The sequence below is a fragment of the Nycticebus coucang genome, chromosome 3, assembly GCF_027406575.1.
Source record: "Nycticebus coucang isolate mNycCou1 chromosome 3, mNycCou1.pri, whole genome shotgun sequence".
NCBI lineage: Eukaryota > Metazoa > Chordata > Mammalia > Primates > Lorisidae > Nycticebus > Nycticebus coucang.
The window spans coordinates 159757947-159774575 of record NC_069782.1 but is presented as its reverse complement, the minus strand read 5'-3'; the positions used below and the strand labels follow the sequence as shown (position 1 = coordinate 159774575).

Sequence of the window (16629 nt, the reverse complement as noted above, 5' to 3'; positions counted from 1 at the left end):
CCCTCCTCCAAAAGTGCAGGCTGTGAGGACGGACGCAGGAGCATCTTCCTCCTTGGAGCTCCCTGCACACTGAGGATGCCACATTCCCCAGCTGCCAACTTCCCAGCTACGTACGTATGCACCCTAAATATAGGAGAGAATTCAAGCTGAATAGACCTGTGCAGAGAGGCAGCCCAAACTGGAAATAACAAAGCCTTTGCAGTATTCAAAAAATAAACACTCACATTCCCAAACCCACACGGTTTGTGCTCTTCAATCCCAGCTTTCATGTAGACTGTGTGTGAATCTCTCTGGGCTCGTCCGAGACTCAGTCCAGCTTCTGCAAATCAGCTCCAAAGGTTCTATGACTCAGCAAAGAGCTCAGCTTTTATTTTTCAGATGGAATTTACCACGCTGTGACTACATCCAGGGGGAGGGACCATTTCCGAGCGTCTCCCAGCAGAGGCCTTGAGCCAGGCTCACGGAAACCTCCCTGTGCTCTGACACCAACACACAGGCCGGCTCGGCACCCAGGCACATGAGCCCTGGGGGGCGGCCACTCTGCACGCGGCCAGAGGGACAGCAGATGGGGCTCTGGCAGCTTCACTGTATTCAGATGAGGAAAATCCTGGCTCAGGGTTGATTGGGCCACAGTCTCACGTGAAAAGAAATTAGGAGCAGAGGCATCTTCTGGACTCCCCTGCCATGGCGTCCTCAGCCTCCTGGCTGCTCCAGGGGGCAACGCCCTGCCTGCTTTCCTCCTGGTCAGAGGGATCTCATGTAGCTATAAAGGGCACTAATGTGAATGAACTTCCACTGTGAATGGTATTTTTTATTTTAAATAGTGAGATGATAAAAGGGATTAGTATCCATTAAGCTCTGAAGAATGAAATCCTAGGAAGGTAGCCTGGCGGTGGCTCACGCCTATAATCTCAGCCCTCCAGGAGGCTGAGGCAGTGGGGGGATCCCTTGAACTCAGGAGTCTGAGACCAGTCTGAGTAAGAGCAAGACTCTGTCTCTACCAAAAATAGAAAAATTCGTGCACCTATAGTCCCAGCTACTTGGGAGGCTAAGGCAGGAGGATCACTTGAGCCCAAGAGTTAGAGGTTGCAGTGAGTTAAGATGATGCCACTGCACTCTAGCCCAGGTGACAGAGTAAGGCCTTGTCTAAAAATAAAAAAAAAGAAAGAAAGAAAGAGAAAAAAATAGTAGAAATGAACCAGACACAGGGGCCCAGCAGGAGTTCCTGTATGACAGGAAGCTGGAGCTCGCCCCGCTGTAAACTTCCCAACAAGCCTCTAGAGAAGTGGCAGGGCCCCCCCAGAGCAGGCAGGGCCTCGCAGAAAGGCAATTAGAATCTGTCCCTGATTTGACCAAGGAAGCAATCGAGGCCGGCTGCCCGCCCACAGCTCCATGCCTACACTGTGCCCCCCACAGTCCGAGTGCCGAGGACCCCTGGGCCCTGCTCCCAGCCTGTTCTGCCTCAGTTCCCCTGCCAAGCCCCCGGCTCTCCCACCCACCTCTTCCAGCCAGGTCTCAATGTCATTCCGCCCCAAAACCGAGACCCGGCAGGCATCACCCTGACAGGAGCTCCCAAAATAAACACAAATAATAACAAAATGTGAGGTATGAAAATGACATGGGAATTTTTTTTTTTTTTTGAGACACAGTCTTATTTGTTGCCCTCGGTAGAGTGCTGTGGTCACAGCTCACAGCAACCTCAAACTCTTGGGCTTAAGAAATTTTCTTGCCTCAGCCTCCTAAGTAGCTGGGACTACAGGCGCCCCACAGCACCCAGCTATTTTTTTGTTGCAGTTGAGTTGTCATTGTTGGTTAGCTGGCCTGGGCCGAGTTCAAACCCACCAGCCTCGATGTATGTGACTGGCGCCATAAACCACTGTGCTACGGGTGCTGAGCCAATGTGGGAATCTTAACCTAGGGTCACACCACAGTTGGTCTACACCTGGTTAGCTGCAATGAATTAGAATAGTTAAGTTGTTCCCACTAAAACCACGCTAATGACTGGTCCACTGTGGCCTAAGGACACTGACAGCCAACAAGTGACTCGACGCCTGTACCAGTCTTTACAACCCACTGAGTAATCATCAGTAGCCACTGCTGTCTCTGTCTCACAGCAAGGAGACAGAGGTGCCGAGAGGCTGTGTCATTTGCCCACAGTCCCACCCTTGGCAGGTGCAGGAGATGGGATTCAAATCCCGGCCCTGAAGGATCTCCTCAGGGCCTGGCCCCTGTCTTGGAGGCACTACTGTTGCTGACAGATGGAGGCAAGCAGTCAGGAGCCCTTGGGACATGTGCAGTGCCCCTGCCAGCCCAGCCACATCACCCCTCTGAACTGATCCCGAGGAGGTCATGTGATGAGGGTGTGTGTACCCAGATCTGGGCTGTTTGACAAATATATTGATAGCACTTACCCTGTGCTGCGCACTGTTCTAAGAACTTTAAATATACCTCATGTAAGGATGATTATGATAATATTGGCCATACCTTAACACTGAAAAATTGGAAGCATCCTAAATTTCCAGTAACAGAGAAGGAATTTACATAAAGGATGGAGTGCATGTGCTCCAGCATGTAATGGAACAGTTCTGAAATTTCGTAAGTCCATACTTAACAATAAGTTGTCTGTATCTTTTCATGTTATTAAGATTTTATAAAAATCTGGCTATTAAAAAGTATGTACAGGAAGATTGCAATTCTATTTTAAAACTGTGTATATGTGTATAAGTGGGTGCTGCAGTCACAGAAAAATAGACTAAGGGTGTGTGTCCCAAACACACACAGCAATGCTGGGGGCCCATCTCTGGTGATTTGACTCTCCTGCTTTAAATCTTTCTGATTTATATATATATATATCTATATATATATATTTTTTTTTGTAGAGACAGAGTCTCACTGTACCGCCCTCGGGTAGAGTGCCGTGGCGTCACACGGCTCACAGCAACCTCTAACTCTTGGGCTTACACAATTCTCTTGCCTCAGCCTCCCGAGCAGCTGGGACTACAGGCGCCCGCCACAACGCCCGGCTAGAATTATTTATATATTTTTAATGACAAACAATGCCAGCCTGAGCAAGAGCAAGACCCCATTTCTACTAAAAATAGAAAAACTAGCGGGCGTTGTGGCGGGCACCTGTAGACCCAGCTACTTGGGAGTCTGAGACAAGAGGATCCCTTGAGCCCATAAATTTTGAGGTTGCTGTGAGCCATGATGATGCCACGGCACTCTACCCAGGGCAAGAGAGTAAGACTCTGTCTCAAAAACAAACAAACAAAAAAATCACAAACAACTAATATGTTTTTATATTTAGAATCAGAAAAAATTTTCCGGTTGTCTCTAGGTCCCCATGGACATTTTCAGTCATCCCACCCCAGTCACTGTGGACAGCAAAGTCATCTCTAGGTCCCCCCGGACATTTTCAGTCCAACCTCCTGTGGTGCAGCCTTTGAGAGTCTGAGCTCTGTGCAGGGTCTGGGTTGCATCTGCCTTCAGCAAAGGTCCCTTCCTGTCCTAAGAGGACAGTGCTAGCCAGCTACCCCAGCAGCTGCCACTGACGCTGTGGGGACCTGGTTCCACCACTCAGCCCCTAACTCCCTTCCTCTCCCCCTCCCTCCCCTCTCTCTTCCTGCCCTCCTCCCTGTATCCCTCCCTCTTCCTCCCTCCCTCCTTCATTCTCCCTCTTTCTCCCCACTCCAGCTAGCTCTCTTCCTCTGGTTCCTGTTAACTGCCCTGGAGAGGATTCTGGTGTTCCAGGGAGTATGTGGGGATGGTGCTCAGGCTGTCCTGGTTAAATGTCTTCAGCAATTCCATTCACCTTTTTTTTTTTTGAGACAGAGTCTCACCATGTCACCCTCGGTAGAGTGCTGTGGTGTCACAGTTCACAGCATACTCAAACTCCTGGGCTTAAGCGATTCTCTTGCCTCAGCCTCCCAAGTAGCTGGGACTACAGATGCCCACCACAACACCCGGCTATTTTTTTTGTTGTAGTTATCACTGTTGTTTAGCAGTGGGCTGGATTTGAACCCGCCAGCTCCAGTGTATATGTCTGGCACCCTAGCCACTGAGCTACAGGCGCCCAGCCAATTCCATTCACTTTTTAAACATCAGCTCTACCCTGACACAAAAAAGCCAAAAAAAGGTCAACTTGCCAATTCATAGTCAGCTTTCTTCCTGGAAATCCCAATGCCTGTGAACTGCAGGGCCAGTGAGAGCAAGGGGTGGACCCTGGACAGCCCTGGCCATAGCTCTAACATGCCACCTGCCTTGTCCTGGCAGTGGGGGGTGCCCTCACCACAGCCCCACAACCACCGGCCGCTGGAAGAACAGCCAGCTCTGGGAGACCCACCTTGGTACACCAGACATCAGGGCAGCCAAACCCCAAGACTCCTAGAGGGACAGAGCCGCTGGGCCGAGCCCGGCCTCCCCCCCCATATAGGGCAGCTTTGCTGGCCTGGCTGTGGACACGGTCACCATGCTAAATGCTGCTTACTGAGAAGTGTGAGAGCACTGGCATCTTCCAGGCCCCTGACTCTTGGACCTTCATCCTCAGTAAAATGACGGCTCCAAGCAGAAGCCCCCAGTGTTAACTCCTGAAACCTGAGCACAGCACAAGGAGGCACAGAGTCCACAGCGCCAAAGGCACCTCATGGTGATGCCCCACAGTAGCCATTCCGCGGGCACCAGCTGGGGACAGCACCCAGAGGCCTCTCAGAGGACAGCGGGGGAAGGGAGGGAAGCAGTTCAGCTGAAGCCAAAGGGTGCTCTTACGGGCACGGTGCTGAAGGTGCACGAGACTGAAGCACCAACACATTTGTCACTGTGTGGACAGCTGCTAAGCCCTACAGGACGGCAGCATCTGACAGGTCCCCACGGGGTGAGACGCCAGCAGTCCACGCTGGGCAGACGGAGGACCAAGACACGGCTCTAGGATGATCCACTGCTAGGGCCGGCTCAGCAGGGCTCCCCCAGCATTGCACACAAGGGGCCCAAGAAGCAGCCCCTGAAGCTCCGTCTGGAGTCCAGGCAGCCCCTGACTCACGATAGCTCAACCAGGTACTGGGGGTGCTGGGGCATTAAATGCATTTTTTATTTTCTACCTATGGTGGGTCTATGGGGATGTGACCTCACCATAAACTGAGGGGTGTCTGTATATATTTTTAATAGCACCACCCCCAAGACAAAAATGTGATTTTCCAACAACCGTGCACCTTTCCCCCACTGCTCTGTGTAACTGATACTGGTGGTCTGCACAGCCCCCGCAGACACCAGGACACATAAGGAGCACACAGTGGACATCAGGCTGCGTCTCTGCCACCTTCACACGCAGGTGACTCCTCAAGGTTCACCCCAGGAGGATGTGGGCAGCTGCCTCGGGGGAGGCCGGGTCCTCTGCTGACACCTACCATGCCGCCTCTCCCCCCCTCGGTGGTACCACTCTGTACACTTGGGGACCACAGAGATGCACGCCTGGTCCACAGGCAGACACAACAGCAGCACCGACTGCTTCTGGGGCCCAGGACCCACGATGAATGCCTGGCCAGAGCATGACGTGCACTCACCACCACTGCCAAGCAGCCCCCAAACGCCCAGGCAGCCCCTGGGGCCACTAACCTGGAGAAGGACTTGGGAAGCAGCAGCATCGGGCTGGCAGGTGCTCAGAGCTCTGGATCTGGCAGGCTCCCGCCTGGCCCTGGAGAATGCCCCTGGGTGTAAGGCCCTCTTGTTTGAACATCCCCCGAGCCCTCTGCCTGCCTTGTGTGCACCCGTGTCCACTGCGGACAAGCAGCATTCTGTGTGCTGCTGGCTGGCACACTCGGTCCGGGGCCACAGCAGAGAATGCGCTGCATTCATGCTGGGCGGTGCACCAAGGGAGGTGTTGTCCCCCACCCTGGGCAGCGCTGGAGACAGCACCCCTTTCACACGGGTTGACAGAACACAGCTGCCTTCTCTGCATCCACCAGGCATCCCGCACCCAGGAGCTGATGCCCTGCTACACTCAAAAAAGAGATGGGCCAGGCCGGATGATGGAGAGGCTAGCTGAGAACAGCTAGGCGGCCAGTAACCAGTCAGCCTCAGTGTGCCTCTGCCTTGTGCCAGGGGAGCCCTTCTACATGACCTCGGCGCTGGGCCATATAGGTCCCAACACCGCCCAGCAGGGTAGTGCATGTGCTGCGGGTGACCCAGCGGCCAGGCGGCCAGCTACATGCTCCTGCCCACTCCAGGCTCCGGCTCTGCAGCTACCACTGGGGCATTTGGCAGCAACTGCCCACCACCAGCACTGGAGGGGTCACTGCCATGACTTGGGCCCCCTGTGCAACAGTAACAGGATTCCAGGAGGGGAGAGGCTACTGGAGGTGAGAGAGGCATGGTCCATGACCAGGGTGGGGCCTGAGTGGTGACCAGACAATAGCTGAGAGCAGAGGACACAGTGGACCCTCAGCCCTTTGCCAGTGACCACAGCTCAGCTGGATCACAGGCCTGGGGCCAGGTGAGGAGGGCAGGGCTTATCTCTATTGGGAAATGCAGCCCCCAACTGTTGGTTACAAATGTTCCCCTGGTTCTGCCCCAAGGGGCCTGCACCACATGCCACAGGGGCCACACCTGGAGAGTTCAGTGCCCAGGTCTTTTAAGGCTACAAGATACAGGGCCGAATATCCTCACAGGGCTCACTGAACATCTGGGTGATGGAGGAAGCCTGCTCCCTGGGTACAGAGCGAGAGGTCACCAGCAGCTGGCAGAGCCCCACCAGGAGGAGGAGAGCCACGACATGGGAGCCTAAACAGAACCTCAGAAACCACACCACATGCCCCAGTGGAGACAGGAACAGTTCCAGAAACCAGCACCACCAGAGACTCCAGGGCCCAGGGGGGTCCCTGTTGTGTCCCCGCTCAGTTCACCTGGATGAGCCCCAGAAAGGCAGCAGCTGGTCCTGGCAGTGGACTGTGAGCACCCAACTCAGCCCAGCAGTGTCTCCAGTGGCGGTGGCTGCTCTGGACACGGGGCTTTACTGCACTGACCGACAAAATCCGCAGCACCTGGCGAGCAGCCCTCACCGTAGCAATTTCGCTCTTTCCAACCCTCACAGCAAGGGGGGTCCAGGGAGTTTGCTCCTCAAGGGAGGGACAGCAGTCATCCTTCCCAGTCTTGCCCAGGAGGGTTTATCTGACACCAGGAGACTCTAGAAGACCCAGACTGGACAGCACCGAGAAAATAAGTGACAGAAGAATCCTGCAGGAGCCCTCTACGCACGGCCAGGCCACCAGCCAAGAGCTGTGCTAAGAAGTTGGAGAATGACCCAGGCTACACTCGCCGAGCAGAGCAAGGACCAGTCAGGATGCGAGGGGCTGTGTCCTGGACCTGCCAGAGGAGCACGGGTGGCTGCTGAATTCCCACTGTTCCTTAAGTCTCTGGGAGAAAACCTCTTGTCTGTAGGCTGCACTCAGGGAATGTGACTGCTTCCATGACATGTTTAGAAAAGATTGGAGGAAGTGTCCCCAAAGTTGGAATAGAAATAGGTCACTAGCCTATGGCCCATCCTGTGGAACGCCCTCTCTTACCCCCCGCACAGGCCTCACACCCATCCCCAGCCCCACCACCCTCCATATCCTGTGAGCCTCATTCAGCCTCTCGTCCTGCATGAGCCTTTGGGAGGTCTCACACCTGCACCCACCTGCCCTGTGGCACTTATGTGTACACTCAGGGCGGCTCTACTCAGCCCGGGCCCTGTGTCACAATGGCTGGGGAGCTCGTCTGCCCAGCCCTTGAGGCTGAGGCTGGGCCTGACACGTCTCACCACAGGCACACATTGCACGGTGCAGGCACAGACAGCACCAGACGCACGACTCGCTGCACGTCGCACCAGACGCACGACACGCTGCGCGGTGCACGCAGGGACGGCACCAGACGCACCACACGCTGCGCGGTGCACGCAGGGACGGCACCAGACGCACGACACGCTGCGCGGTGCACGCAGGGACGGCACCAGACGCACCACACGCTGCGCGGTGCACGCAGGGACGGCACCAGACGCACCACACGCTGCGCGGTGCACGCAGGGACGGCACCAGACGCACCACACGCTGCGCGGTGCACGCAGGGACGGCACCAGACGCACCACACGCTGCGCGGTGCACGCAGGGACGGCACCAGACGCACCACACGCTGCATGTTTCTCAGAAACATGCATTTCATGCATGCTGCATTTCTCAGAAAATGTTTGGATCACGTGGCGGTGCTGCCAGGAGTTCCAGGGGAGCGGACACTGGGACCCCTCCTCGGAGCATCTGAGCGGGACTTGGCAGAGAAGGGTCAGAAGCCCAGGACCCCGAGGGGAGAAGACTGACCACGGGGCTCAGGGGGTGGGTGGGCCGCGGGTCAGCTGAGGGCACAGTGTACACAGACCCTAAGGGAGAGAGGGAGGAGTGGTTGGGCCTGGACACTAAGGGCAGCAGTCAGTGTCCCGCTGACCAAGATCCCAAGTTCAGATAGAATTGTCAGGTGCCACAGAGGAAGAGGAAGGCGGAGAAGTTGGAGCCTTAATTAAAAACCAGGCATGTGCGTCTCCCAGCTGGCCACATGAGGGCACAGCTACGCCTGACCTCATTGATTTCATCACAGCCTGCAGGCTCCTTGGCATGCCGCTCTGCTTTAATTCTCTTCCAAATGTTGGTGAAAAAGATGCCGCACGCCGTTCTCCAACCACTTGCTCTTAAGACAAAGTGCTGAGAAATGCCAGTGGTCAGAGCGGAAGCCCCGCTCCTTACAGTCACCGGCCCATGCACCCGCTCCAGGGTCACTCACACAATCCTCTTGACACCTGAGTCAGCCTTCCTAGGGTCTTTATTGGTAAAGACCCTGAGAAGAAACTAAAGAATTCTTTTCACAGCAGTGTTTTCTCTGCCACCCAGGGAAGCGCTACTCCTGTTGTTGAAGAGTTCAGCTTCTGCCCCTGGAGAAATAAAAAGAACAAAACAAACCCTGCAGCCCTACAGATCTGTCCCCGCTGAGCCCCAAGGCACCCGGCACCCTCTACAACCCAGAGGATTTTTGGAGGCAGGGAGGAGTGCAGACCTCTAGAGGCTGGGGTGCTCAGGAATGGGCACTGATCCACCCCATGGGCGTGGCCTGTGGGTGCTCTCCGCGTCTGTCCCTCTCTCAGCTCTACTTGGGATCGCTGACCACAGTTCACCTGGTCTGGACCCCAGTCACACACACACCCCCACCCCACCCCATGCTGCCAAACAGTCTTGGCTCTGACCCCTGACCCAGCTTTTGGCACCAACCCCACAGATGCTGGCCCTCCCGGCGGCTGGGTGGTCTGAACTCACACTTGCCCTGCTGCCCCATCCACCTGCTCCTCTGTGCCAACATAGGCCCTGCTGTGTGGCAGGCCCCATGTGGGTCTGCCTGCGTAGGTGGGAGGTGCAGAAACATTAACCTACAAGTTACTCCCGGAGCTTTTCGAAGACAAAGCTACTTGGTGGTTTCCATGTTTGTTTATTTATTTATTTATTTATTTATTTATTTATTTTTGCAGTTTTGGGCCGGAGCTGGGTTTGAACCCATCACCTCTGTCATGTGGGGCCTGCGCCCTACCCCTTTGAGCCACAGGCGCCGCCCTACTTGGTGGTTTCCAAACACACACCCATTTCTAAAGTTACTGGAAAGTAGAAGTCACTGGGGAGGGGGGAGAGGGGCACCCAGACTTTCCCCAGCCATGTCCCCTCTGTCTGTACTCCCCACCCCAAGCCTGCCAGCTTCTCAAAGCCTCAGCTCCCACTGACACTGGCCTAGACTGGGACCCTCTATGTGCTGCTCCCATTCACATCTTCATCCAAGCTCACAGGGTGAGTCCTCTGGTGCTCCCTTTGTCATCCCCCAAATGAACTTAAAGCACAGCACTATGGCCTTGGGCTTTTGTTATCTTGCCTCCCACAACTCTAAATCCTCCTCAGGACCCCTCAGACAACACAGACTCCGCTGGGCGGTGTGGAGCTGGGTGAAGGATGAACTCACTCACCTCCCACAAAGGCCGAATTCTGCAGGACAGCCTAGACGGAGAGAGGTGAGCAGACTGTTGAAGAACCAAAGTGGGCTTCACCCAAGGGGACTGGCCAGCACCTCCTGCCCAGACCTGTGCAGGGTGAAGGACACAGGGGACACAGCCCAGCACACTGTCAGGATGGGACCAGATCTCACTGTGTCCCACCTCAGTTCCACAGGATGGCAGAGAAGGTCGCCTGGCCGGGAACCAGGGTAAGAAGAGCAAAGGGAAGGGGCACCCCCAGGAGGGGCAGCAGCAGGCTGGCCGGCAGGTGACCTTGGTGACCAAGGACTCTGACTGAGAGCTGGACGTTAAGTGGTTCCAACCTGGCACCTCTGGCCTCCTGGCATGAGACTGCCACCCTCCCTGGAGGGGGCACCTTCATCCTGGGTCTCAGAGAAACCCACAAACAAAGGTCCCAGGGCAATGACAATACGCAGCTGAGGAGACCAGCAAAACCCAGAGACACACAAGTGAGAAATCACTACTCATGATGACAGGGTAGAGATGACTGGACAGGCGGGACAGGCTCGGCGCCTGCAGCACAGAAGTTACGGCACCAGCCACATACACCAAAGGTGGCGGGTTTGAACCCAGCTGTGGTCAGCTAAACAACAGTAACTGCTGAGGAGACCACATGTGTTGGTCTTATTTTTGTTTTTCTGCGTTCTCAACTGCAGAAAGCACCGGAACCCCCTTTCCTTTTTGACTACAGGCTGCAGTTTGGGCCCCAGCCAGCCCTTTCTCTTTTTCTTTTTCTTCTGTGGTTCCTCCCTGGAGCGACTACTCAGGGAATCTTGGATCCCAATTGCCCATTCCCCTCCGTCCCATGCTTGTTCCTACAGTCTGCACAGCAAAAGGTGAGGCTTTGATTTTTTTTTTTTGTTTGTTTTTGTATTGTTTTTGTGTTTTGTTTTGAATTGTTTCCTTTCCTCCTAAGATTATGCCCAGAAAAAAACAAGTTTTGCATGTTCCCTGCTGTTTCTTCACGCCTTCGTATATATCACCTTCACCTCTCTGTTTTCTATAGTTTGTGCAAAAACTGACCGATTTAAAAGGGTTTCAAAGACGATGTTTAAATTGTAAAAAAAAAAAAGGCTCCGTGCCTGTGGCTCAAGCGACTAAGACGCCAGCCACATACACCTGAGCTGGCAGGGTCGAATCCAGCCCAGGCCTGCCAAACAACAATGATGGCTGCAACCAAAAAATAGCCAGGCATTGTGGCAGGTGCCTGTAGTTCCAGCTACTTGGGAGGCTGAGGCAGGAGAATCACTTGAGCCCAGGAGTTGGAGGTTGCTATGAGCTGTGAGGCCACGGCACTCTACCCAGGGGGACAGCTTGAGGCTCTGTCTCAAAAAAAAAAAAAAAAGACAATAACTGCAACAAAAAATTGCCAGGCATTGTGATGGCTGCCTGTCATCCTAGGTACTCTGGAGGCGAAGGCAAGAGAATCACTTGAGCCCAAGAGTTTGAGGTTGCTGTGAGCTACGACACCACGGCACTTTACCCAGGGCAACAGCTTGAGACTCTACCTCAAAAAAAAAGAAAGAAAGACCGGACAGACTTCAAACACTAGAATTAAAGTCAATGTGCAAAACAATTCAATTGTTCAAAACCAGACTAATTTTTAGAGCAGTTTGAGGGTCATAGAAAAATGGGTGGCACCTGTGGCTCAGTGAGTAGGGCGCTGGCCCCATATGCCGAAGGTGGTGGGTTCAAACCCAGCCCCGGCTGAACTGCAACCAAAAAATAGCCAGGCGTTGTGGCGGGCGTCTGTAGTCCCAGCTGCTCGGGAGGCTGAGGCAGGAGAATCGCGCAAGCCCAAAACCTAGAGGTTGCTGTGAGTCCTGTGACATCATGGCACTCTACTGAAGGCGGTAAAGTGACACTCTGTCTCTACAAAAAAAAAGAAAGAAAAATGTAGCAAGATGTACACAGATTTCATGTGTCCCTTCCCCCCACATACAACCTTTCTTGAGAGAGCTCAGGGGCCTCCAACCCTCGCCAGGGGCTGACCGTGTCCCTCAAGGGCACATCAGAGCAGCAGGTGTCCCAGAGGTCTTGGCAGAAGCTGCGAGGCTGCCACACTAGTCCCAGGAGCTGCCTGGCACCACTGAACCTCCCAGCAACATGCCCCAGACTCAAGGGGTGGAAGGGCAGAGGGTGTCAGCCTCCCAAATCTACAACAGTCACAAGCCCCAGTGACCAAGAGTGGGACCAAACCACCACCAGCCATGCCTGTGTGTTACAGGATATTACTTGGGAGACTGAGAGAGCACAGGTGGACTTTTATTAAATTGACAAATAAAAGTTGTATATATTTATGGTTAAGGGACTCTGGATATTCTGAAAACTAAAAAACTCAGAAATTAATAATAAGTATTACCTCCCCCAAATGAGGTAAAAAGTGGTTCCTCCTTGAAGTGGGCACTTGGCATGAAAATCAGTCTTTTTTTTAAAGCATAGTATAACTTCATATTTTATATAATAAACACAAACTAGGGAAACTTCCTAGTGCACAATGATCCCAGGACAGCCCGTTTCCCTGCTCTTGGTCCCTTGGCCATAAAGGTGGATCCAGTACAGAATAAACCAGCCATGGAGCCTCCACCACCCTCACCCTTTGCATTTTAGTGAACAGCAGACCTCGGCCACATTGTCTGGGTGAGGCCAGTGGCCCTTGCCCAGGAATATGCAAAGACCCGGAGAAAGACACCCCCTCCTCTCTGTTCAGGTGCCAGCAGGGGCAAAGTCAGTCTTGATAAAGGATCCATGCTTATGTAATTTTGGATGGGGGGGAACCCCACTATAAGAAGTTAAACTATAAGAGACAAAATGGGGCCGGCGCCCTACTCACTGAGCCACAGGCGCCGCCCAAAGGGCTAATATTCTTAATACATAAGAAACTGCTAACAATTGAGAAGAAGGAAGCAAAACAGAAAAAATGTGCAAGAATTATGAGCAAAATGTTCATATAAAATGAAATGTAAATCACCTTAAACACAGAAAAAGATGCTCAGCTTTCCTCGTGTTAACAGAAATGCAAATTATAGCCACATGGAAATTACCATTTCTCCCATTTCAGGCAAACATCCGAAAAATTGAGGACACTGTCAGCAAGGCTGTGGGTGGTGCAGATGCTAAGTGACAGCACAGCTCCTGGGCAGGGACGTGCCAGTGCGTGGCAAAGTCACACAGTTATTTTCCTTTTGATCTAGAAATCTGACTTCTAAGAAGCTATCCAAAGACACGCTAGGACATTCACGGGAACGTGTGAGCACAAAGCAACTCAGAGCCCAACAATTCCAACAGCACAGAGCCAGGAACAACTGGCTATAGGATGCTGTTCAGCCAGGCTGGGGGAGAGCCCCGCAGTGGGAGGCTGCAACCCCACTCTCTGATGTCATGTGACAGTCAAGATGTGGCACTGAGTGAAGTAGCCAGCCGGGGAATGGGGTGGCGGGACCTGGCTCCATGTGCATTTACTTACATTATTTTAAAATGGAGCATAAACCAAAAAATATATTTTTAAAAATGTTACCATACGGCCTTGGTGCCTGTAGCTCAGTGGTTAGGGCACCAGCCACATACAGTGAGGCAGGCGGGTTTGAACCCGACCCAGGCCAACTAAACAACAATGACAACTGAGCCGGGCGCGGTGGCTCACACCTGTAATCCCAGCACTGTGGGAGGCTGAGGAGGGAGAATTGCTTGAGCTCAAGAGTTAGAGACTCGCCTGAGCAACAGGGAGACCATGATTCTTGAAAAAAATGGAAAAACCCAGCTGGGTGCCGTGGTGAGCGCCTGTAATCCCAGTGGCTCCCAGAGGCTGAGGCAGCGGGGTGCCCGTAGCCCAAGTCTGAGGTTGCGGTGAGCTACCACGCCCACTGCACTCTGCTCAGGGGCATAGGGTGGGACCGTGTCTCAACAACAACAACAACAAAAGTAAAGAAATGACAACTGCAACAACAACAAAATAGCCAGGCGTGGCAGGCACCTGCAGTCCCAGCTACTTGGGAGGCTGAGGCAAGAGAATCGCTTAAGCCCAAGAGTTGGAGGTTGCTGTGAGCTGTGACACCAAAGCACTCTACCAAGGGCAAAATAGTAAGACTCTGTCTTTTTTTTTTTTGGTTTTTGGCCGGGGCTGGGTTTGAACCTGCCACCTCCGGCATATGGGACCGGCGCCCTACTCCTTGAGCCACAGGCGCCACCCATAAGACTCTGTCTTAAAAAAGAAAAAGAGCAAGAAGTTCAGTCTGAGAAGAAAGAGATGGAAATTTCATCAGTGCCCAGATCTTCATACAGAAGACGCACAGATTTGTACAGTGTGATGCAAACACAAAGGGGGATCAACCCATGATGCTAAACAGCAGATGGAGAAAAAAAATACAGCCCATTAAGAAATAAACTCTTCCAGGGAGGTGGAGCAAGATGGCGGCCGAGTAACAGCTTCCCGTAACTGGGCACGGTGAGTCTGGGGAGATAAGACTCCAGGCATCTCTGGCTGGTGGAATCTGCCTATAATCATCCCTTTGAGGATACAGGGAGTCAGCAAGGGACTTCTGGACCCCAAGAGGAGGACAAAAACAGTGGAAAACTGGCAAGTGGTTGTGTGTGTTCCATCAACCTAATACCACCGGCAGCCGTGTACCACCGTGAGCCGTACAAGCAGCAGTGAGACTGCAAACTGGAAAGGCCTTACCTGTGAACTGTTTTGGTGTTTTTGGACTTGGCACTCAGTTGAACAGCCTTGGGGAGAGCTTGAGCAGGAGCGTGAAGAACTTTGGGCATTGTCTAGGGCCCCAGACTGAGCTGCTGAGCCAGATGGAGCTAATAGTGTTCGGCAGTGGGTGGCAGGGAGCCATTGTGAGAGAACTGGCCTGGCAAGCTCCGCCCTCAGGGTTGCAGAGCAAGGATTGGGCGGGAGCCAGTAACCTAGTGACTGAGCAGCCTAAAGGCAGGGACTGAGCTGCCTTACAGTCTTAACCCTCAGGGGCAGAGTGAGACTGGTTTTGGCAACTGGAGCCTCAGGCTGTTGCCCTGGGTAGAGTGCCATGGTGTCACAGCACATAGCAACCTCAAACTCCTGGGCTTGATGCCACCCGGACATCCATAAGAGCTGCACCGCAACCCCCGACCTGCGACCCACGCCTGCTGGCTTCCGCATACCCTGACCAGGAACTGCGGGAGCCGCGCTACCCTGCATCCTCCTTCCTGTACCCTCCCTGCCGCCACACTGGCCCGCTCCTCTGGCCAGGGACTCTGGTAGCCACATGCCCTCCGGAGCCCTCCCTGCCCCTGCGCAGAGCCCTTCTCCTGGCCAGAGACAGCTGGAGCCTAGGGCTCTCTGTGCCAAAGTCACTGGGCGCCAGGCTCTACCAGAACTGTGTGCACCACCTCCTACCCTATTGCTGGATCCAGGTGTGTCACACTCCAGAGCTGCTTCCACAACCAGAACTCCCCAGCTGGGGCAGCCCCAGAGGAACTACAGAGGGTCGCTCCCTACAAAGACGAACAACAATAGAGTGATCCCACTGGGGTCTAATCTTGGAGAGACACTTCCCCAACTCTGAGGATGGCCAGAGGCAATGGTGAAAAACAATCGTGAGGTGAAATCAACAGAAAAACTCTGGCAATATGAATAATCAGAGTAGATCAACTTCACCAAGGAACAATGGGGCAGACACAGCACAGCATCCCATGCACAAACAAATACCTGAGATGTCAGAAATCAAATTCAGAATCTGGATAGCAAATAAGATCGAATTAGAATTCCAAGCAGTAACCCAAAAGATATTTCAAGAATTCAATGAATTCAAAGACCAAATGACCAAAGATTTTGACACATTGAGACAAGAAGTTGTAGCCCTCAAAGATCTGAGAAACACAGTAGAATCCCTCAGTAACAGAGTGGAGCAAGTAGAAGAAAGGATTTCTGACACTGAAGACAAAGCTTTCGAACACTCCCAAACTCTTAAAGAGGAACAGAAATGGAGGGCAAAAACAGATGACTCTCTCAGAGAGCTTTGGGATAATTCAAAGAAAACTAATATTCGTCTTATAAGGATCCCCTAAAGCGATGAAGTGGCTTCACAAGGCACAAAGTCTCTTCTCCATGAGATTATGAAGGAGAACTTTCCAGACATGCCAAGAGATTCTGAAATTCAGATAGCAGACAGTTTCAGAACTCCGGCATGACTCAACCCAAATAAGACATCCCCCAGACACATCATAATCAATTTCACTAAAGTTAATATGAAGGAGAAAATTCTGAAAGCAGCCAGATGAAAGAAAACCATCACCTACAAGGGCAAGAATATAGGAATAACTGCATATCTCTTTGCTGAAACCTTTCAAGCTAGAAGAGGATGGTCATCGAATTTTAATCTCCTAAAACAAAATAACTTTCAACCCAGGATCCTGTACCCAGCTAAACGGAGTTTCATTTATGATGGAGAAATTAAATACTTCAACGACATTCACATGTTGAAGAAATCTGCCACAATTAAACCAGCTCTCTGGGATATTCTCAGACCTATCCTCCATAAAGACCAGCATAAACCTCCACCACAAAAGTAAACCTACCCAGA

General features: G+C 52.9%; 1 protein-coding gene across 18 annotated transcripts in view; it reads right to left on the bottom strand.

Moving 5' to 3' along the window:
• JAKMIP3 (Janus kinase and microtubule interacting protein 3) overlaps nt 1-16629 on the bottom strand; it is a 116399-nt gene that overhangs the window by 89120 nt on the left and 10650 nt on the right. For 16 of the 18 annotated variants that reach the window (XM_053584357.1, XM_053584355.1, XM_053584359.1 and 13 more), the window contains exon 1: nt 225-327. The exons of 1 other annotated variant lie outside the window; for it this stretch is intronic. The gene's annotated coding sequence lies outside the window, so the exon portion shown is untranslated. Of the gene's footprint in view, nt 1-224; nt 328-5607; nt 5727-16629 lie in introns of those variants that run through there. One more of the 18 variants, XM_053584352.1, reaches the window with a different exon arrangement.